Consider the following 24415-nt stretch of genomic DNA (forward strand, 5'->3'; position numbering starts at 1 on the left):
AAAGCATCCCGGGGTTATAGCCCACTCCAGCAGTTGTTTATAAGTTCCGCAGCCCCACCGCCTGTCGTTTTTAATGTGGCTCTGATAAATGGGAACTATCCTCTATAGGAATGTTTACTTACTCTTTAAATACATTTTGTCTGCCTGTTCAATTGGAGACATGGCTCTAGCTGTATTGAAATCTAAAAAGCTCTACCATTAGATTTATTTCTGTAGCTGCAACCTGTAGACTAAACAATCTGTCATGTTTTATCAATATACAGTATGTCTTTTCATATTCTTGTTGTTGTCACAATGATACCTGAATATTTCAGGTGCGGCCCAAAGGCTGAGGAGCAAAGTTAATTGAAATGTTTGAGGAAATTTTAAGCTTGTGTGTGTGTGTGTGTGTGTGTGTGTGTGCGTGTGCGCGTATATATTTTTCCAGATAACACAGCCTGACTTGTCCACCTGAGTCATCTCTTTGAAGCTGTTTGACTGCCTTCTTTTTATTTGAATTACTTGACTTTATCAGGATTCTTTATTAGCAGAAGGTGTGCATTGTAAAAAGTGTCAGTGAGGTGAAAAGGGTTGAATATGAGAAGGATTTCATGGTGGCCCGTGGGCTTCTCTAAAACAGCAGCCATCTTGCCTGAGGCATCTTGAACTCACCTGTCTGGGGATTCTAAAGAAAGGCAGCGGCAGAGTTACAGAACAATATCACTGCTTCATTCCTCTTGAGATACTAGGAGTAAAACCCTTCATGATTAATTAAACAGCCAAAAGAAAATAGAATGGAGAACAAAACACTTCATATAGCTCGGCTCATGTCTCATCAATGTCCACTTAATTTGAAGGTTTGATGTTCAGATTGTGTGTTGTGTGTTCAAAGTGCGGCTGCTGTTTATCCCCCTCCTCCCACTCCAAGTTTTCCTCCTATCTGGCAGTGTTGGCAATGCAGGTTGAGGGAGGAGAACCAGAGAGAAAGTGGCGCTAACAAGTGAAATTAAAAACCCATTCACTCTCCTCAGTCATCCATTTGGAGGCTGGCCAAAGGAGAAGCAGCTGTTGGCTGGCAATGGAGGAGAGAGGGAGAGAGAGAGAGGGAGAGAGAGAGAGGGAGAGAGAGAGAGAGGGAGGAAAAAGTGAATTCAGCAAGAGAGAGAGGGGGAGTTTTAAAAGGATAAGGATCATGCTCTCTTCCCTCTGAACATCAGAAGTGGAATGAGCTCTTCTGAAAAGAAGATGCGTAATAAAAACTTGCTCTGCCCTCAGAATTGCTGTTGGCTTATATAATCAATGGCTTTTAATGCCTCTGGTCCAAAATGGGATCTATGAGACGGACTATGCAGCTTATCTGCAAAGCGCTCATGCCGATAACCACGCTGCACTTTCATTTAATTCCCATTTACAGAAAAATATGTGCTGATTAAGGTCCAGGGTGCAGCAACAAAAGCAGTTTAGCGACAGTAATGGAGGTGGATGTAGATGTAATCTTCGCCAACAGATGCTAGTTTTTCAGGTCACTCTGTATGATTTGTCTTGTTCTTGTAATTTAAGCGTAACACTTGATACAACATCTGATTTAATGTCTCTCATTCGTTCTTTCCCAGAGAGAAGAAACCATTCTATGTATCATAATGATTGTGTAAGGGTCAGTTCACCCAAATCACTTACCTCTGGTACCCCACTGCAAATAGTTTTAGTTATAAGACTGTTTATGCATTTTTTCTCAATATCATTATATAGGGATGGAAGAAACAAATTATATAGACTCTCGTAATTTTAAAATTCAGTGTAATTTTACTTACTTTGTTAAAGTATTTTTCAACATCTCAGCTAGTATTGTATACTAAACTACATTCAAAGCAACATGTCTTACAGTGTAAAAGGGTCATTCTGCTGAATCTGGACCATTTGGATGTCGTAATTGTTCCAAATTTTAGTTTTTATTTATTTTTTCAACCCTGAATTTAATAACATAAATGTTTAACTACTAGCAAAATGTGTAATGGTCAATCTCATTCTATTAATGTATTCATATCTCTACTTTATATATTTTTAACTAAGAGTTTATTGCTTACTGTTTATTGTTTGACTTTCTATATTTATTTAGCTAAGAGTTTATTGTTTATCTTATACTGTATTTTTTTATACCTCCCTCGTGTTTTTGTAAGCTGCTGGAAACTCAATTTCCTTGCGGGGGTCATCCCAAAGGATCAATAAAGAGAAGTCGATGTCTAATTAAATGCATTTTTTCACAGTTTTTTTAATGACAAATGAGAAGCAGGGCTGAAACTAGCAGGACTGAGTTTTAGCATAGAGTTATGAAATACTGTACATGACATGTAGCTACGTGGTGTTGATGCTGATAGCATGAGAACACTTAGACCTACAAGTGGTTTACCAAAACTATAAATGACTTACTTACTTACTTAAATTAAAAAACAAACAAACCATAATGACAACTCAGAACCAATTTAGGTAACAGGACTTAGTTGATAGTGACCTTCTATAATGGAAAACATGGGACTTTGTCTGGTTAACAGGGCTCAGTGAAAACCTGGGGACACGATTTTGACGAACATGCTGATGAGAAAAATATAAATTAGATCTAAATTGGAAAATAAAGTCCCACAATAATACAAAAAAATGTGATTTCCGAGGGATTCTGATCATTATATTTCATGGTGAAGTGTACTGTAAGAGGCAGGGGGAGGCCAATATCCTTGCTTTCAATGTTTTAGGTGATTTTTATTATGGTTTTACATAATTTATCTTCAAATTGCAACTCGGACAAAGTGCAGGACACTTTATATCCATATTATAAGGTATGAGGCTAAAGTGAACAGATGCCTTTCATGCATATTTATGCATGTAATGTCCAGGGGATAGAAATGGCACCGATTTGATGAAATGGCCCCAAAAAACAAAAGATAAAGCTCAACTGTGTGAGAATGAAATTAAGAAAGTTGCCAAGCAGCAGAGAAGAAGCTGTTGGTGTGTCTTCAGCTCGGCTCAGCTCCAGAGGGTCCACGTCCAGAGAGGTGACACTCTGGAAAACATCTGGGGCGCGTTCGGCCAGAAAATGTTTATTTAAATAAAACCGGTGGTGTGTTGAAGGCTCTAAATACCCTAAATTATTCAAATACGAACAAATGTATTTTCACACTTCACATTCTTCAATGATTGAGATGGTGGAAAAAAATAATGTTTGATGAATATATGTGTGACTCCACATTCCCTCTCTGGTCTCCTCCACTACAATGCAAATGAATGGGCAGTTTTGTGACACAGACGCTGATGATCAGCAGGCTTTAAACAAAAGGGCTTCGTATTTTGATATTCATCCATATCAATGACTCATGCACACAACAGTCCCACACACTCGGAGAAAAGGAAGATGGTGAGAACAACTGGGGGTGAGTAGACATTACATGCTAGAGACCCTTAAAATTATGATTTACTAAGATATCAGTTAAGTAAGCAGTGATACGCTGGGGGGGGGGGGGGGGGTCACTTTTGTGTCTGAAGGATTTAAAAGTTGTTTTCTTAGTAGAGGCTGGCTCATTCATCTTTGTATAATATTAAATAAACAGACATATGGTAAACACAAACATTTATTAACAAATTACTAAATGCAACAAAACACACAATAAACTAACTAAAGCTAACAGCAAGTGTGTGTGTGTGTGTGTGTGTGTGTGTGTGTGTGTGTGTGTGTGTGTGTGTGTGTGTGTGTGTGTGTGTGTGTGTGTGTGTGTGTGTGTGTGTGTGTGTGTGTGTGTGTGAGAAACAAAGAGGAGAGGTGGGGGCTTGGACCCCTGCAGAGAAGGTGTGAACATTTAAGTTACACAAAAGCCCGCAGGCTGGAGATCTCAGTTCTTATTCAGGTTATGACAACGTTACAATTGTATCAAGCTGTTCATACAGTCCTATAACATGTAGTAATGCCCAGTTGGTGATTAGTTACCAGTCCATGAGATGGGAGATAAGTTGCGTTGTTTGATGCCAGTGGCTGGTTGAAGAAAGGAAGCTGGTTGCAGAAAGGTTCTTATCTTGGTTGTTGCTCTGAGGCAAAAGAGGACTCAGATTGCTCTTTTTTCTGCTCAGTTGAGTGGATAACCGGTTGGTTAACCTTTGCTGGTGATCCTACGCCATAGGCCAGGTCCAGGGCCTAGGGACAACGGGCAGTTGGTCTCCTGGATCCGCAGGAGCGCGTCGAGTTGAGTTCGAAGGAAGAGAGGCCAAGAGAAAGAAGGAATGGGTGTCCTACACTTTTATAGACCCTGGTGATGTCATCACCAGAGGTCCGGTCAGGCAATGAACAGTTTGGGGGTCCCTTGAATAATTCACACCTGGGTGTGACCTGTTGTGGGGGAAGGTCGCTGAGGCCTTTGTTTCAGCAGGCTGACCTTCTTTTAATCAAACTGTAAGTTTGAGTTAATCAAGAAATGAACAACCATCTTTGGGGTGCCGGTTGCACCTACACACCATAGACTGTGTGATAAAGATGGACGGAACTTCTGGGACTGACAAGTTAGTGAAGTCAATGGTGAAGTGCATTAAACCTGCATTCTTTCTCATTTCCAGTAGGGGGCAACTCCTCTGTTGCTAAAAGAAGTCTGTTTGTGTAGAAGTCAATGAGAAAGTGATTCTTCTTCTCACTTGATTTATTACCTCAATAAACTTTCTCCATGGTTTTATGGTATCATCACTAGTTTCAAGTCTTTTTTTCTCTAAATTGTTTGGAGCATCATAACCCCAGTGAAATGACTCATGTTAATGTCAGAATTTGATCTATTCTGTCCGATAACATTTTGAAACAGGAGCCAAAGGATCAAATAATTGAAGTTAGCTAGAGCGTTCAACCAACCTGACTTTGACTCCACCTACTTTTTCTTATAAGTACAATTTTACCGAAGTAATTTGTGCTTGTGTAAAAAATATTTTAAGCAACAGTACTTTTTCTCGAGTATAATGTTCTAATACTCTGTCGATTCATAATACTGTATATCATAATGTAGTACATTTTTGTGGGAATTCTATTGAGAACCAATTTCAAAGTAAAAACAAAGAATGTAATGTATGTTTTGCTTAATCCGGTGAATTAGAAAAAGTTATTTCATCTCATTAATACATTAACAGTCCTTTAAAGCCAATATTGCTGTAAGTCAGTCTTGCTTACTGATATGCTGCATTGCAGACTGTGATATTTGATTCACTATGTTACATCATTCTATTTCGTTAAACCAAAAACTCTAGAGACAAAGTCCTGGTACCTTGCTGCCTTCACTGGAGCTACTTCCTGGATGGGGACAAATGATTTTGTATGTGATTTTTGAACCACACCATTAATCTCTCTGAGCCCTGGGACTCTTCAGTAATGGGAGCATTTCTAATATTCTGCTGTTAAGTGGTCACAGCGTACGCATGCTGCACCTGCTTCATTTTATATTGAGGCACCGCAGAGATGGCAATGTCTGTCTTTTATCTGCAGTGGTAAGAGCTCTTGGCTGAGATTGCTTCTGGTGTGTCATCATGCTGTATGATGGCTCTCTGTCCACCTGTTGTTACTGCTAGATGCTTGTCATTGGCGAACCCCTCTGGACTGTGAGCGTGGAGTCAATATAATAATCTCCTCGGCCAGTGGGTTGCCTGATAAACACTTTGCAGGCACACTGACATACCCAGAGATGATACACTCCGCTCCCGGCAGCGTAGGCCCCATCTGGAATCAGCCATTGATTTTTAGTCAAAGTGATTTTTTATGGCCATGAAAACAACCCCTGTGTGCCAGCTTCGTTAAAATGGGGATCAAACTCCCTAATCTTTGTCCAAATCAAAGGCTGCACACTTCAAAGTGACTGGATCAGCACATACACACAGAGCAGCAACGCCAGAGCAGGAGAAAGGCAAAAATAATGCTTTGCTCTCACTTTACTGTCCAAAATCGTTTTAACTCCCGTCATTCTTCTCTTTTCTCATCTTTCCAGTGAGTTTAAAGCGGCGTTGTGTTTCAGTGTGAGAGGGTCTGTGCGTGATGGACAGTCATGAGAGAGAAAACTTAGGACAGCCAAGAGGATGGATGGTGTGCAGAGGCAGGAGGCAAAGGGGGGCGAGGAGGACTGGAGGCTGGGTGTGGTGCAGTTATCTCCTCTGTGCAGATGAGAACATGTCTTTGCCTGCAGGATGTTACTCTTTCTCAGGCCAGGGACACATCCGTGTGGTGAAAGGGATTATGGGCACACTGACTGTTCCCAGTCTCTGCCTTTTGGGGTAGCCGGGGTGTGCGCTCTGTTGTCTTGTTTGTTGGCCATTTTTCAGGTATGTAATTAGCATCCTTAATGGGGGTAATTAAGGCCTGCACAGATTGTTTCAACAGCAAACCCTTTTATGTACAAATGATAAATCGATAAGGGAGCTGAGATTTAGCCATAAAATAAATGTCTCAACAACCCTTACTTTGTACCAAACATTTAAAGATTGTTGCTTTTATTTTTTTTTACCATTTTCTGCCCCAGAGACACAAGTTGTGGGGTTATTTTGGTGCTTCGACAGGAACATTCTTCTACTAAAGCCAAAGCCACAAAATAAACTACAATTATAGTGACAGGATCACTTCACAAGGTTCCCACTCCTCCACCTGCCCGATGATAATGTAAACAACTGAAGGTGCCATTATCACACCTAACCAGGGACAGGATTAGACCTCCTCATTTGCCTGGTTTTCCACCCGAAAATAATAATAAGGATGCACAAAAAAGGAAGAAATAGAGACAAAAGGTGAAATTAATTTATGGGAAGCTCAGCTGCTCCGATGCTCACTGCTTTGATGCTTAATCGTTAACCTCCACAACATTGGGCATATGCACATGCACATGCATTTGCACACACACATTGTCATGCACACACACCTTGAAGAGCAGAGAATTCCTGAGTCAGGGGAACCAGTTACTGAAGCCAATATTACCCCTCTGGGAAATAAAGATAGGCCGAGGGTGTAGGAGGGGTGAGGTGAGGCTACTGTGAAGACACGCTAAAGAGCAACAACAGAATCCCACTTGTGTTTACGCTCGCTGGTTTCCAGGGCGATGGCAGGAGGCTCTGCCGTTCCCGCAGAGGCAAACCCACTTAGAGGAGGAAAATTCGGCCTTGAAAATAAAATGTTACGGGGGAAATGTTCCATTACTTCGGGCTTTTTCTCTTTGTGCAGCAGATTTCTCAGAATGTGCATATAAAGACTGTATGGGTGTTTGTGTGTGAGACATAGCTTTCTAACCAGAAGGTTATTGACCTGACTTTTAGCAAGACATAATATGTCACATCGCAGTAACTGTTATTAAGAAGCATTAGTCTTGATCAATTTGGTCAAAATAAACTGATTTAAATGAGTGTGTAGCAGTGATTGTGTCTTTCTGCGTGTGTTTTCACACAGCGGTTTGCTGCTGAGTGTTTTCCTCTGAGAAGCAGTCTGGATATGCAGAGATGAGCTCCATTGTTGGCATAAATTGCTTGGCCATGGCATGCTGCCTCTCCACTGGGCATCCCCCCCCCCCCCTCATACTGATCGATCTAATCCTTAGCTATAATGAGTTTCTCTGTCTGAGAGCGAGTGGTGGGCCATGAAGTGGAGAGGAGGAGTAAGTGGGAGGAGGAGGAGAAATGAGGGTTACTGGTGGTGTTGGTCATTAAAGATATTTACAGGGGTACAAAGTTATGATGAGGTTATATTCTTTCACATTCGGAGAATCTCACCACCTAATGCTTTACATAATGGAATTGTGGGCCTCGGTATACGTATGACCCATCTACATCTATCTTTAACAAGTTTTTTCATTAACTGACCATGTACTTTATTTATTACTAAATGAGACATTGGAGTTCCTTTACACGGACTTTAAGTTTATTAAAAAAATCCCCTATTATATTAGCAAAATGAATGATTCAACTAATAATCTTTTATCAGTTAATTTCCACTTTATCGACCACAGTAGATGATTGCCTTTGGTTCAGTTATAAATTTATTGGAAATTGACAGAGCTTTAAGTCTTCCTATTATGAAGAATTACCTGACAGGTTTAGAGCTGTACTTTTAGTGACTTTCAGCTAATTATTCCAGTCTTCCAACCTGCAACTGAACCGTTTTGATAACGGCCAAACCAATTTGGGATTTTTGAGGCCAAAACCTATTTTAGAGGAGGAAAAGCACAGATTACCAATATGGTGGCTGATATAGTGACTTTTTGAGCTGGAATGAAATAAACCTTTTCTATGTGGACTGTGCACCGTTATGACTCTGCAAACGTACTCAGAAGACTACCATCATAAACAAAAACTTCTATTAAAGAATATTTTACATTATTTTACATTATATATGCAATGTAGAATAGAATATAATATAAATACTTTATATATATATATATAATATAAAAAGATACATAAAAAATGCATAAATAAAATAATAAAAACATAAGGTGCTTGAGATTGTATTAGAGAGTTAACCAATTCCACAATGAACAAAGAAAATAAATATAAAAAATAATAAAATAAATAGCCAAATAAAAATCATGTTCAGTATAGGTCAGTTGCTAACCATTTAAATAAAGCATGAATAAAAATAGAATAAATATGCACTATTTCCACACCACCCCAAGCATAATTTCTTGTATTATATGTTCAGTAAAAATTCATATTTGAAAACATATACGCCGATAGGAATAGATAAAGATATGTCTGTGATAGGCCAATACGGATATATCGTTCTTGCTCTACTTTTGGTTCACTGTCATCATTCTCATAGCATCGTTTTTAGCTGCATCAGATAACTGTTTTCAGTTTTTACAGCTCTAAAAGCTGATGTTATACAAAAAGTTGGACTAGCTGGTGAGGAGTGTGGTATTCAGCTGCAAGAGCACCAAAAACAGAGCTACAGATACACTGGAGTATGATATTTCAGCTTAAAAGGTGATCAGTGTTTACAGCCTATTGCTGCTGCACCCAGGTGTCCAAAATATTACTTATTAAGTTAACATGCATCCAAATAGGCCATGTGATGAGCTAGCTACCTTGAATGTAGCCACTATTTAGGCAAAATGTAATAAAAATAGTGCAGTGTGTTTGTATACATTTCAATTTTAGCAAAGAAATCTGAATTTCAGGACGTTCAGCCTCTCAGATCACACTGAGCGCATGCCCCCGTAAAAAACGTCCCGCGTGCTCGGCTGGATCCAGGGAATGAAGTTTCAATGAAAGGCAACTTTGCTTCCATCTTGCAGAGAGCAGCAGAGATGAATAACAAAGCCAAGACGCTGAGACAGAACGGTGGGAGCTGCCTGTAGTTCACAGACTCGAATGTCCATCATTCCCAAGAGAGAAGACACTCTGCACATGAAGGTAGGAGACGTGAAGATTTCTCATAACATAAAAAGACTTTAGAGGAGCAATAAGTCACACAGAGCCAACGTCTCTGTGAATACATATCACCCCTCTCTGCGTCCAACAGGCCTCTATATGTCTGGCCGTCACCTCTTCACTCCTTATCTTTAAGGATCTTGAGAGAATGCTCGGTTCTCTCTTTTGTAAGAACAGATCGCTATTATTATCTTTCTTGTGTTAGAAAGTAATAATAAAAATAAAGTTGTAGACACATAGGGCCACAATTGATTATTTTCATTATTTCCATGATGAATGAATATGTCAATTACTGATTAATCTGTCATAAATTCATTTTTATGTCAGAAAATTGTTAAAAAAAAAAAAATCAATTACCCAGAAAACAGCCCCAAAGCAAAAAATATATTAGTCATTTCAAATAGATTAGAGCAGCAAAACCTCACACTGGAGAAACAACAAATGTTTATTGACAAATGATTCATGTGTTGTGTGATCGTTTCATCACTGCAGGCAACTTTCTAAAACAGCACTGCTGTGTCTCTATATGCCCTGTATCTTTGCACGGTCGAGCATCTCTTAGTGGTTTAGCCGGTTCAAGTGTAGCTAATCTGACCACCACGTGCCTTCGGCCTGCCGTGACAGAGGAGTCCGTGTGAAAGGCCTCTTTGTTGAGCCGTGACATCATTTGTATTCAGCAGGATCAAAGTCTCCTCTGCTGCTTTAAAATTTGTCCTGTGGCTACTAGTGTTGCCGGAGCAGTGGTGACAATGTCAAGGGAGGCAGAAGAGCTGCAAATTTACATAGAAATGGCCCTGGATATGAATGTGTCAGGAATCAAATCAGAGTCCACAATTTGGGATTGTGTCGGTATGTATCTCAGCCTGCCTTACACTCGCCTGCCTCCTCCTGTGTGTGTGCACGCGCATTGTATTAAATGTGTATTTGTGGCATACACATGTGCATGGATGAGAAAAGACTTAGAGGGGATTGTTGCAGTCAATCCTATGGCTCTCCTCACCATATCACTTTTTTGAAAGAACATTCCTTGGCCTTTTAACCCCCATTGGATCGCCTGACAATGAAGTTACAGACATGAAGGATCCACGTTCTATTTCTATCCCCATAATACCCATAATACCCATCATACCTCTATCTTTGACTACGAAAGGATGAGAGACGTCACAGAGGAACTCATCTTGTCTGTCTGCTTGTTAGATAGACAAGGTTCTTTCCCACCTGCTTTAATACAAAGCTCTGACTTAATTACTATCAAAGTATTGATAAGCTTTTTCAGATCGTTTATTACTTCACCGTCTGTACAAATAGAATCAATATAAATGTCCTCCCCTCCATCGGTGGTGGTAAGCAGGCAGAGGTATGATCTCATTATCCCATATGAAGTGTGACAGATTGTGTTCCTACTTAATTTATTTTCCCTAAACTCTCTGAGAAAAGGGAAGACTCCCGGAGCACAGCTCTTCGCAGGAAGGAATAACTGCCTATAATCTACGTAAGTATGATGGGATGAGGAATTGAGTGGAAAAGTCTCCTCCTCACTGGAAATGGAACCAGGATGTCTTAGTGAAATCTCATAGAACGCTTTCACATCATTGATCACTTGAAAATGTGTTCTCGAGTACGGTTCACGTTTACTCGAGTATGCTTCACATCAGGTGTGAAACCCACCTGTAGCAAAACATGGAAGTGGGCTGCTATTTGATGCGAAGGCATTTCTTAAAGGTACTGGTCTTCTTATGAAATCTGCAGATGCGCGCAGCCCAAAGGGAGACAAGAGGCAAGTATAGTAGTTATAATGCGAAAGTCGACTCCGTGGGCTTGATATCTTGAGACTGGCGCACTTTTCTACACTGTAACAACAACCTAGACCAGGGGTAGGCAATCCCAGTCCTAGAGAGCCACCGCCCTGCATGTTTTAGGTTTCTCCCTACCCTAACAAACCTGAGTCTAACAATAATCAAACTGTGACAAGCATCAGCTGCTTGATAACATGCAAATCATTAGAATCAGGTGTGTTAGAGCAGAGAGAAACCTAAAACATGCAGGACAGTGGCCCTCCAGGACCGGAATTGCCTACCCCATACCTAGACAAATCCCAGGAAAATGATGACGCAAGTATGCTCTGGTACAGAAAAATGTTTTACTAATGTGAAAGCTGAGCAGCAGGGGAGTGTAGATGAAAAGGCCCTTAAAGGGTAGTGGTGGTTTGTTGCAATTTATGTGTTTATATTCATAGTTCTGGCACATAGACTGTAAAAACAATCGATGTAGCCACTGTGATGTTACCCATCGGTTTTAGGACTACTGTTTTGAAGCCAGGAGATTGGCATTTGGCTGTTGCCATCTTGGTATTTTGCAGTCATTTCTTAAAACCTAAAACCATCTTTCATCTCATCTTCAACCGCTTATCCTGGGTCGGGTCGCGGGGGCAGCAGCTTTAGCAGGGGACCCCAAACTTCTCTTTCCCGGGCCACATTAACCAGCTCTAACTGGGGGATCCTGAGGCGTTCCCAAGCCGGTGTGGAGATATAATCTCTCCACCTGGTCCTGGGTCTTCCCCGAGGCCTCCTCCCAGCTGGACGTGCCTGGAACACCTCCCTAGGGAGGTGCCCAGGGGGCATCCTTACCAGATGCCCGAACCACCTCAACTGGCTCCTTTCAACGCAAAGGAGCAGCGGCTCTACTCCGAGTTCCTCACGGATGGCTGAACTTCTCACCCTCTCTCTAAGGGAGACTCCAGCCACCCTCCTGAGAAAACCCATATTAAAAAAGTTGGATTAGGGCATTAACCTTCACCAACATTAAACCCAGATGCTGTGTGTTTCACTTTAAAGATTAACGGCATCTTGATCTTTATTTCCACATTAAAACTAATTTGTTTCAGACAGCAGTGGTCAAATGAGCTGAAAACTTTCAGGCCTGCCAGGCAGCCACACGTCACAGCCTGGCCTTTCTCCTCTTCATCACTCTGAGAAAGGCTGTCAGAGCGTACACTGATTACATTGTGGCAGCATTGACATCCGCCGTCTTCATTATTATGGCAGACACACAACAGTAAATCAATAGGGTCGTTGTAGACTTAATAAAGGTAATTTCTCCATGGCCCTTCCTCATGCGGTGCCCAAGTACCAGGCGTATTTCACAGCTTATTTTATACTTTTCCACTATTCAATTACTTGCAAAAATGCAGGAGGTATCGATTCAGCGGCCGTTAAAACTTTCAAAGAGAAAATTGTGAAAGAGAAAGGTGAAGGATATATATATATATATTTTTTTAGTATTTGAATGAAGCATAAATTTTCAATTGAAAGGCTTGTTTAGTGTGCTGGATAAGGCAGTTTTTATGTGCTCTCTCGGTCCCCTTGTGGAAAAATGTTAGAATATGAAGGTGAATATGAATCAAATTGATGAGGCATTTCCGTCTTCTCCACAGCACCAGGTTGACATATAATATTAACGGCCTCTGCACGGTATCTGCATTTGAAGAAAAATAATTATCCATGTTCCTAGCTCCTGACTGAGTGTTATGTGTGCCTGCACTGTACATTTGACTAATGTGTGCATACAACACTATATCACTGCACATATGATTTACTTTATATTACTACATTTTCTTCTTCTTGCACAGTTGATTGCAGCTGAGATAATGACATCACACATTAGTGCACACGCTGTCACAATTTGTGTAAATCTGTCTCCTCCATCTGGATTTTTTCTTATACAGAGAGCAGCCAATAACGCTCATATCCAAATATAAAACCATACACATGTTTTCCACATCTTTTAATTTGAATACATGTGATAAGTTACATAGGTCTTCCACAGCACACATTTACATACGCACAGATAATTTCTGTACATACATATGAACCCTCTGGTCGGGCAGAGGGTTAACACTTTAACACAAGTCCTATTCTGATTTTCTTTCATATTATTTCACTTATACGTCAGATATCCAGTATATTGATGCTCTAATCATTTTCATGTTTTTTTGTCCATACATTCCCTTCCTTATTTTTTTCATCTTGTTGAAGGTGTTTCCAGGTACATACATGTATTTTAAGTTTCTACTAGAACATGTTTACATGCTTTAATTTTCAATAAACACATTATTTTTTCTCACACTGTCTGAATCGAGCCCCCACCACAACCACTTCCTGGTTTGAAGTCCCCCAAAACTGCTATCCTACAAACCATGCCCTGGTACAAAAAAAACCCATTCTAGTCTGTATGTTTAGGTCATTTCTCCATGACAACACTTAAGAGGGTGATTTTTTTTTGTACCAGACTAGTTTTTATATTATTGGATAAAATGTATGAATAATTAGATGCCTAGCCTCTTGAGTGACAGCTAGCCCCTGACCCTCACTTCTCCTCGGAGGTTAGTTCTCAGGATTAGCATGCTAGCGCCGTCATCTCGACCTGGACTGCGGTCATTTGTGTGGTGGTGTTACCATGAGTGACAAGATGGTTTGCTCTTCGACCAACTGTACAAATGGTTTAGGAACACATGTTAACGTTAGCTCTGTTATGCTAATTAAATTGCCACACATGCACAATCACTTTCAATATGGCCTACTATCGATGGCACATACAATAGATGCTAGTATGGAGCAGCGGGAGGATTCGGGCCGTAAGATTTGGTGTTTTACAGTCTATGGGCATGGTACTGTGTTGAATATCAGTTTAAATCATAGATCATAAACACTGGAGTGCCTGTACTTCACTCCTGGAGCCGGTGTAATCTCTGCTAGAGAGACGTAGTGCCATTTCTGTCTCTGCCATCTAAAAAATCCCCACCCCGTTACAAAAAAAAAAGAAAAAGACTCCCGTTCCATTCCGGCCTCTGAAAATAATCTCAACACTGACTCCCACTCCCGTCTATCTAGCAGCGTGTTCTGTTAGCCTAGCTCCCGGGCAGTGGAGCTAATGTGGCTAATCCAGTATACGTCAGCCAGATGGACGTATCTCCCTCCCCCCCAACGTTAATGCCCTTTTTTGATAAGAGGAAATGAGGCGGAGTCAAAGTCAAACAAGAAGGCGACTCCCAGAGGCCATTACCATTGGATTGAGTTAAAAGAACGGGCCCTGATGGAGAAGCTACGTCTATTTTTTATACAGTCTATGGTCTGAATATATCTGTATTCACCCTCTGTCTGAAACGCTCCGTTGTAGCGTCTGTCTCTTTAAGGCCCTTTCTGCATCTTTGTACTGTCATGCAGCTGGGGAATGACTGTAACGACACTTTCTACTGTACAGAAGTCCTGATGGCACGCTTTCTTAATACTATGCATTTCTCGATGGATTGAGTATTTATATTGCACCTCGACCTGCTTTGCAATCAGAAAAAACATGGAAATCTCACTTTATTTGAACTGTTGCTGTGTGTGTTTAGCTGACTCCCTGCAGTATTTTCAAAATAATATTTCATCTTAATCTATTAATTTGTCCAGCCCAAAGTTTGTCATTCTGCATGTATATAGTGTTCCTTTCTGTCTAAGAAATGTCGCCCCTAAGGAAAAATAAGCCAAAAAATCAACAGAAAAAGCCTACTGAGAGGAGGGTGGACAAGCGGCTGGATAAGACGCTGGTTAAAAAGGATTGTCCAAACTAGTGTCTAGCCTTTGGCGAGATTATATTATAAATAGGAAGCTATGTTGGGAAGCTTGCCTCGCAGCCATGGATCAGATCAAGGACAGTTTAAGCCTGTACAATACTAAAATACTTTCCGGATTAAAATTTGTTTAAAGTAGGATTTTAATCCGTTCAGAGTTTTTCTTGGACAAGCAGGTTGATCTGCTGTAGTTGGTGCACAGCAGCCATCAGGAGCTCCATTCATCCGAACCAAGCCTGGTGCCATCCTCAGGAAAGGTAAAATGTGAGCTCTAATTCTAAGGCTTTTGCAAGGCAGGTCGACTCGCCTGTGTCGGCATAAAGGCCCCTGGCGAGCCCAGGTGAGTTGCTGGAGAAGACAGTGGCCTTGCTTTGGCCTGGGGCTTGTTGTCTGTGCATGTCGACCCGAGGCTCGTGTGTTTGTCATCTCATCTCCTTTCTTGACTACCGACGTAGCTACGGATTTGAAGCGCTCCTTTATGAATTTTAATGTCCACTCCTGATCTTGACCTACTGGCTATACTGAAACACTGACACAGACTTACGGGAGCATGGGTCGGTGGTGTTCACTAAAAGCGAGGAGTGTGCTGAATTATTTAATGGACATTGAGAGGGAGAGCAGTACATAAGGATGAAAATTTAGCGTGGGGAGTTTGCTGTGTATATATAAGATGAATAATATAGGTTATTCTTGAGTACATCGAGACTAATGGCCGGTCTTGTCTCTCGATAAAATGCAACATATGCGAGCTAGCTTACAAGGTACACATTCCCTTTCAATTAACTGCAAGAGTAGTTCTGATTCATTAAAACTTGGGTCTTGGTTATGAAATAAACTGCTGAAATCTGGGAACGCATCACCATCAAACAAGTTCCTTGTTCAACTTTGACCAACTGTACTCACTCAGAGTGAGGGGGGTACCCATGGACAGGCGCTCCTGAGTAGTTGGGTGGTCCGGTAACTTGCTTAAGGGCACATCAGGAGTGCCCAGCAGGTGAACTGATCCCTATTCAGCTACCAGCCCACACATGCTCCATGCTGGGACTTGAAGCAGCACCCCTCCGGTTCCCAAGCCAAGCTCTTAGGGAATAAGCTACTGCTGCTCCCCTCAATACATCATGCACACAGTGCTGCAGAAAATGTCTCTGAACACATACGAACACACAGTGAACATGTTCACTGTTGTTTCATCTGTGTAGACTTGTGTAGGGTTGACTGTAGTGGAAACATCTCTTGATTTGTTATTTTGTCAAATAAAGAAAGCACCATAGCAGTTGAACGAAGCTGCTGATAGCACAGTGCCTTTGGATGTAATACGTGTGTGTATGTTTGTATGTGTGTGTGTGTGTACAAGGATGTAATTAACAGTGGGGGGTTAATGGGCAACCTGCCTTCACAAAGAGCCAGAGTGACACGATGGCTTGCATCAACATACATATACCAGCATGCACGCTGTTTGTACCCACGCTATCCCTCACACTCCACCTCCCTTTCACTGTCTCGTCCTTTGCTCATTCTCCTTCTTCTCTCACACACACACACACACACACACACCGACGATTTGCATGGAACACCGTGCCCGTCATGCCAGTGAGAATCAGTATTGTAAAGCAAATCAGCCTACTTTGCTTCAATGAGAAGTGACGCTGAGCCAGTAGGCAGTCCAAACCAGCACCTCACTGCCTGCTGACTGCTGCCTTTTTGACTTTGAAGGCTTTTGCTCACCTTTAGTGTCTGTTTGCAGGTGAAGTTTAATCCCAGATCGACAGCTGCACACCTGAATACAAGCAGTGAATACTGAGAGGCACTACTTACTGTTTTGCATGGCGTGTGCTGCACTGAAGCTGCATTTAGTCTTTGCATTGTCATCCTCTTGGCTCAATTGTCTCTACGTCTATGGTTAAACTTGGCTGTATGGAGCACACGAGTAACACATGCCTGCATTTTTTGTCTAAAAGCATGCAGTCTTGTTCGCATGTATTTATCATTGTGTGGCTGAGTGCTTCATGAGCAATTCTCTCGACAGGCCGGGTTATAATGAGATCCCTCGGGCTGAACGCAGGCCGCCTGTGAAACAACAGATGTGACTGGACTCGCTCAGGCTCCTCTCTCTTTCTCCCCACTAGTTGACAGAGCTGTCACTCAGTGGGAAAGAGGTTGACTGACAGGTGAGGAGGGCACCTGTGTAGGGCAGGGGATGGGTGAACTGATGTGTGCAAAGGGGAGGCAGTCACCTGGGCTGACACTTGATCCCACAGCTCGGTGATCTCCAAACAAAACTGTCTGACAGCTGAAACCTCACAAATGTCAACAGTTCAATCGCACCGGAGATGTGATGATTATTATGAGACCTTATGCTTTTGCTATTGATGCTATTTTTGAGCAGAATAATCTGACATTTAAAAGACATTTGGAGGCTTTTAGATAAGGTGACAGTTTTTAATGGCTTCAATCTAGAAGGCCTGTAACTCTTGCAAATGTTGGGGGGGTGGAAATTTAGATTCTCCATAAATATAATAAAAGCGAATCCTAACATTTCATGTGACATTTTGCCCTCCTGAGAATACCACTCTGACACTCCACTCTGTCTATGGGGAAAACAATTCAGGATGCGATTTTTCACCTGTCTTTCCTCTTTAAGTCCAGAAGGAGATCCGGGCTCAGGGAACTGGCAAAAGGCCTCCAGCCAAATGTTACTACAGAGTGCCAGAAATATCACAATAGACGTTCTGTGTGAGGGAAAGAGCAAATGGGTACACACACACACAAAAACATCCCTCTGCTCCTGGGCATACAGCCACTGGCTCACTGCAGCCTCTCAGTCAACAGACGTGTGTTGTGCTTCCTCCAACAACCTGCTGCAGAAACCTGTTACTGTGCCATGTGCAAGCCAGCGCAACATTTAACAATTAGCCAAAGGTTGTGTGATGTACAAAAGCTGTGATTTTTAAATTTTCTTTGTAAATTTTCTTTTTAAGGGCGACACGGTGGTGGATAGCACTGTCGCCTCACAGCGAGAGGGTTCCTGGTTCGAATCCCTTCTGTCTGGAGTTTGCATGTTCTCCCTGTGTCTGCGTGGGTTTTCTCCGGGTTCTCCGGTTTCCTCCAAAGATATGCTTGTGTTAGGTTAATTGATGACTCTAAATTGCCCGTAGGTGTGAATGGTTGTCTGTCTCTGTTCGTCTCTATGTGCCCTGTGATAGACTGGCGTCCTGTCCAGGGTGTACCCCGCCTCACGCCCGATGTCAGCTGGGATCGGCTCCAGCCCCCCGCGACCCCGCCAGGGACAAGCGGTTAAAGATGGATGAATTAATTATCTTATTAAGGAGTCACCCACATAAACATATTCGAGTCAGCACTTTTCACACAGTCAACACACAGTCAACTGTTTTAGGAGCAGTGATTATCCAGAGTAACTATTGTTTGAAAGACTCACTGACTTTGTTTGACCTTTTGACCTTTTTTGGTTTTTAGTGAAATATCTCATCAACTATTCAATAGATCGCCATGAAATTTGGTACTGGGAGAATTTTTTTATAACTTTGGTATGACTCACCTAATATATATTTTGACATTCTCCTCCCCTTCTGCTATCTGAATGTTTTCAAAATCCCCTTCACTAAGCAGTAACAACCTCCTCCGAGCTAACAACCTACACATTGAACAATGCAAATTTTGACAGATTTGGATCGTGCAATAAGGCAGGTCTGCTTGGGTCTTTTGGTGAATAGTTGTAAAGATGAAATAATATTCATGTGTTTTTTGGGGAGAATGAGCAATTTTTAATGCCATGGCTTGCCTCCCCACTTTCAAATGTTGCACCAAACACTCCTCCCGACACTATTTTGCTGCATCCTGGGCTCACCGCCCGAGACAAATGCAGATGGTTTAAAGAAACACAAAGAAGCCAGAGTGTTTTTCCTCCTTATAGCGGAATGAAAATGACTTCACACAGCAGCCGACTATCATGAGAGAGTCACGTTCATGTCGTATAATCAAATCTGTCATATTGTCAAGTGAGGTGTGCGTGTGCGTTCTTGTGAGTTTATGTGCGTTCGTGTGTGTGCGTGTGCGTGTGCGTGTGCGTGCGTGTGTGTGTGTGTGTGTGCGTGTGCGTGTGCGTGTGCGTGTGTGTGTGTGTGGCCAAACTGCATTGCAACAATGTTAATATAATTTGTAACTGATTCTGTATCTGATCCTTGCATATTAGCTTTGATTTGCACTGAAGTTCTTAATAAATTGAAAAAGTACTTAATTCACACAGGAGTATACAAATAGACATTGTGATATACTGTACATACATACCATTGTTGAGATATGAAATGACCCATATCAGGATAGACGATTTAAGCCATTTGGCCCAGCACTACATTCACTGACATTATATTGGATTGGAAGCAGAAATCGCTGCTATATACGACAGCTGCATGGTTTAATTCTAGTCATGGAAAACCTGCTCTTTAGTAATTTGGCTGAACAGACCTTTTTACCCGGATCTGACCCTGGCTTTTGTTTATACAACATAGAGCATATTAGCACTGAACATCTGCAACACTTATGATCTGTCATTGGATCTGAAATATTTTAGGCAGTGCAGTTTTGCACGTTAGTCGTTCCCTGTGCTGTAGCTCCCTGGTTTCATTGTGAGACAACATGTCATTAGCTAGATAATCAAGCTTGTTCCCATTATCGCTGCTCATTTTAATGAGCTGTGTACATCCCCACCACGGCCTCGAGAGATCACAGAACAAGGCTAGATTTTCCAGCATTCTGTTATGCTGTAATGTGTTTAAATAAAACATGTTTTATTAGTAAATCTGCTATCTTCGGGGCATGACAATTAATGTTTGTCTGCCAGGCACTATTTGCAGATTGCTTTTTTTAGAAAAGTCATTAATAGAAACCTCAGAGCTGCATAGCAACCGTATCTGCTCCGTTGCCATTCGATCAGCACACACTGGCTGCTGGATATTTTGCAGGCGAAATATGCATCGTCTCCATCATCAGAGAAGGCTATGATGCATGACCTGCTTGACTCGGCTGATAAATGATTTATCAAAAGCACACACAGCCATTCTAGGTCAGCGTCGTGGACACAGAGAGACACAAGTAGTGAGAGGAATGAAAGAGAGCTCTGAATCTGAGAGCAGAACGTCGAAACTCCAGATGGTGTCAGTGACAGGTGTGGTTATCATCGGGAATTACGCTACACTTGTGATACGGCACAATGTGTGATCATTCAGCTCTAATTTCAGCTGCACATTACACCACAAGAAAAACTGCCTTGAACATGAATGGCTTCTGAAATCAACCAATTTGTACTGTAGGTAGACTAGAAATATTATGATTTAAAGCATTAAAAAAGTTTCCATAAGGTAAAATTAGATTTTTTTTTTTTAAATCACGTTGAGATTGAATGCTGTTCGCTTTTTTTCAAATCAATTTTATAATATTTAATCTGAATAATTGAATTAAAATATATTCATAGCTGCAAACTCAAGCTCAGTGCTGTCTATTAAAAAATTAAACTGCATTTAAAATGGGTTTAACATTTGCATTAAAACTCCAAATTCACATTTGCTAGGCAGACATAGCAACCCTGCTCCTAAACCAAATCAGTGCAATGGTGTCGGCGTCTGATTAGTGCCAATTGGAAGTTATTATTGATGGTTGACCTCGCGCCATTATGTAAATGACCATGAAAAAGGCCACTTACATTTCATTGACCCTGCAAATGAGCTACAGTGTAATGAAGACATAATTTTAATCCAAAAATCCAGTTTGCAATTTCATCTTAGCTGGCACGTTGTCTGCCAATTTCAAAATGAAAAAAATCCATTTTAAATTCAACTTCATGGTCATTACGGCAGCATGTAAGCTATGGCAAAAACTAGACGCTTTTTTTTTGGAAAGGAAAACTAAATTTAAATGTGCTTTGGATTTGGAGTTTCAGGGTGTTGTTTAGAATTTCAAACTTCCTACAATGTTGTTTTTCCTCTCGATTACACCAGGGAACAAATGTGCTTTCGTTGACTGACACACTGTGGACATTTCTACTGCCTCCAAAATGTAGAAGTTTCAAACACGCTCGGATGGAAATACTGGGTTTAAAATGAGGAATTACGTTTGTATGTGTGTGAAACTGCCAGCCTGTCAACTCTGGCAAAATAACTGTTTAGATTCTTATCTCTTGGTGGCATTTGAGCAGCTATATGGATTTGAGGGGACTTTCTTCCAACAGGGAATTTATCACGATTAACTTCCTTCCCAAGTGCCATCATTTTCTCTCTATTTATTCCCTCTCTATTCTCGACACAGGCACTTTGTCCTACTGCTCCTCTATCTTCTTTATTCCTCTCCTCGCTGTTTAAACTCTCATTTGTACATGATGAAGGGAATGTTGCTGTTGTTGTAAACTCCCATTTTTACAAGCTGTCTTTCTAAATCTTAACACCACTTCACCAGGATGAAAAGACGGGAAGTAAGAGAGGGGTCAAGAGGAGAGGAAGGGAGAGCAAATGCTGCGAGTGTTGTCCATTGCCCTGACTACAAATTGCAGCTGTCAAAAACAAAATACCAAGTTTAAATTAACATTTGGCTCAGACAAACCTGCTCCCCTGGCTGAAAGTATAGCTGCTGTTTTCACTGCGTCGTCATCTCAAACACCCATTATAATTGGCATTAATTCAGTGTTAGCAAACTGTGAAAATGTAATTTCCAGCTCAAGCTTAGCTGAAGTGGAGAGCATTACACTGTCTGTTGAATTGGTTTTGCCAGGCTGAGATTGCCCCGGCTCCTCTGCTGAGAGGGGCGGTTTGATAGATCAACGGTGGAAGAGGCTGAGAGAGAAAAGAAAAGAGCAAGAGAGTGGTTATTTAGAGGTAAAGGGAGGAAAGAAGCATGTGGATTTCTGAAGAGGGGAGTGAATGATTGGCTTGATTTCCCCTGCGCGTCTGTCATCATCGGGGAGCCCGTCTGGCTCCATCAGCCGGGGCTGAGAGCTGGGCTGCATCTCCTTATGCCGCTCCTGCCTACATTACATGGCCATTTGCTGGAAGGTGCTGTGCTTTGATGGTCAGACATATTGGTCATCATTGCCTCTTTGCAGGAAATGAACGAACAGAGAGGCAATTTCTTATTTGGCCCCCCTTTCCATCCTCTCTGATGGCTGTATTGTGTTTATTCATGCTGAACATCTTTTATTAGCTCTTTGCTTTGCCATTTTTCTCTTTCTTCGCTTTTGTTTCCTTGTTCTCTATATTGTCTGATTAATATTATGTGTGTGTGTGTGTGTGTGTGTGTGTGTGTGTGTGTGTGTGTGTGTGTGTGTGTGTGTGTGTGTGTGTGTGTGTGTGTGTGTGTGTGTGTGTGTGTGTGTGTGTGTGTGTGTGCGTGTGTGTGTGTGTGTTGCTTGTCTGTCAGCCACTTTTGTTCTGCTGTTTTTTAAAGATCCTGGGATTTGTTCTGTTTATTCCCTGTCTGGTTTCCTCCCTGAATCGTTTGGTTCTACCTCCAGACTGTTTGATAGTTGGACAGTCTCTCAAGACTCCTTGCAGCTAACTGGGCAACGCTGGCACGTCTTCTAGTTTGAGACAGCGGGCATGTGTTTGGTCCCACCTGGCAGAGGAAGATGGAGAGACAGGGGGGGCAGTGTGAATGAGAGGCCTATTGTGACGCTTTGGGGAGCGGGTGGGCATATTGGAGAGCAGCAGGTGCTCAGTCAATCTGGGAGGTGGCCTGAGCCCCCAAAACGACCACCTCAAAGGAGAGAGAGTCTCTGATTGGCTGCTGATAAAAACAGACAGGGGCAGAAACCATGTTGCTTTGCCAAGGACCCAGTCTGAGTGCACCTGGCCTGCAGTCACATGACCGGAGATGTCTCAGACAGAAACTGTGTGTGGCGTGTGTGTGTGTGGCTGCTTTGAAGTCCCTGGTTCTGGCTTGTTTGTGTTGTGACCACGTGGGGAGTGGAGGCCCGGCTCTTCCTCTCAGGAGTGCCAGTGGGGAGTGGCTTTGTCTGTGTGCCAGTAGCCATAGATGCGGCTGCTTTTCAGCGGACTCCTTTTGTTTTTCAGCTAATTTGATTTTATTCTCACACCTCTCATCTCTCTAGGGGTGGCCAGTCAACATTCAGCCCCTTTGCTGTTAGAATACTAATCTAACACCCACAAGGGCCGACGAAACACTCGTCAAACCCGAGCCAAGTGCGTCCGCCTCCTCATCTTGTGTCTTTCGAGTGTATACTTGTAGGCCTGCAGAGCCATCTGGACATAGACTGCTGCTGCCCATATATATATTATACAGTGTTGGTAGAAGTAAATAAAGGATTGAGTATCACTGCAGCCTGTGTTGTCAAAACACCAGAGCTGGCCTCATTTGTCAAGAAAAAGCCTGAGGAGGACACAGCTAAAATGCAAATGCATATTTAATAGTCGTTTTACTCTGGACCTTTTTAGAAAACCCGCCACTCCTACAAGATACTAAATGGGTTTTTCAGGAACAGCCGTGTGCTGAGGTCACAGTAAGATTACTCTCTCATTAATATGTACCCAAGGGTGATGATGTTGTTGTGTATTTAATGGCAGTTCATGTTCTCTAACAAGGAGAACTGACTAGATCAACGAGGCAGAATGATTCACTCCATGCCCCGTCTCCTCTTTACTTCTCTTCTCTCTGACTTTTCTCCTTGAACCTGAATGACCCCTGACTCCGGAGGGCTGTGACCCAGGAAGATGAAATTACCCAGAGGAAAAAGTAACACCCCAACCCCCCCCCCCCCCCCCCCCCCCCCACCTCTGCCTGCTGACGACCCCTGTCTGCAGCTCGCAAAGAAAAACCACAGCTATTATGTCATTATACCCAGCCTCAGCAATGAAAGCCTGTAGAGGAAAATGAAGAGCGATAAGAGCAGGGGGGAGGGGGGGCGGGGCGGCAGAAGACTGAAGAGGATGGTCTATTGTTGTGAAATTGTTCGTTTTTCTGTGTCAGGACAAAAGGGAAATCAATAGGAGATATTGATGTTGAGCTTGAGGCTCACTTGTATCGTTGCTGCTTTGTCATCTTTCTCTCTTGCTCTCTCTCCCTCTCTCTCTCTCTCTCTCTCTCTCTCTCTCTCTCTCTCTCTCTCTCTCTCTCTCTCTCACTGAACGTGGTGTGGTGATGCAAGTTTTTGTTAATGTTTCCTTTTCTTAGACTGACAGCCGAAGATTGTTTTGGGAAAACTTAAAATAAAAGTTTACATCAGGTTTCACATTTATCCAGGCAGGAGGTGTACAGATTATTTATTATTATTATTATTATTATTATTATTATTATTATTATTATTATTATTATTATTATTATTATCATCATCATCATCATTCATCTTCAACCGCTTGTCCCTGTCGGGGTCACGAGGGGATGGAGCCG

This window comes from Echiichthys vipera (assembly GCF_963691815.1).
Source record: "Echiichthys vipera genome assembly, chromosome: 17".
Classification (NCBI taxonomy): domain Eukaryota; kingdom Metazoa; phylum Chordata; class Actinopteri; order Perciformes; family Trachinidae; genus Echiichthys; species Echiichthys vipera.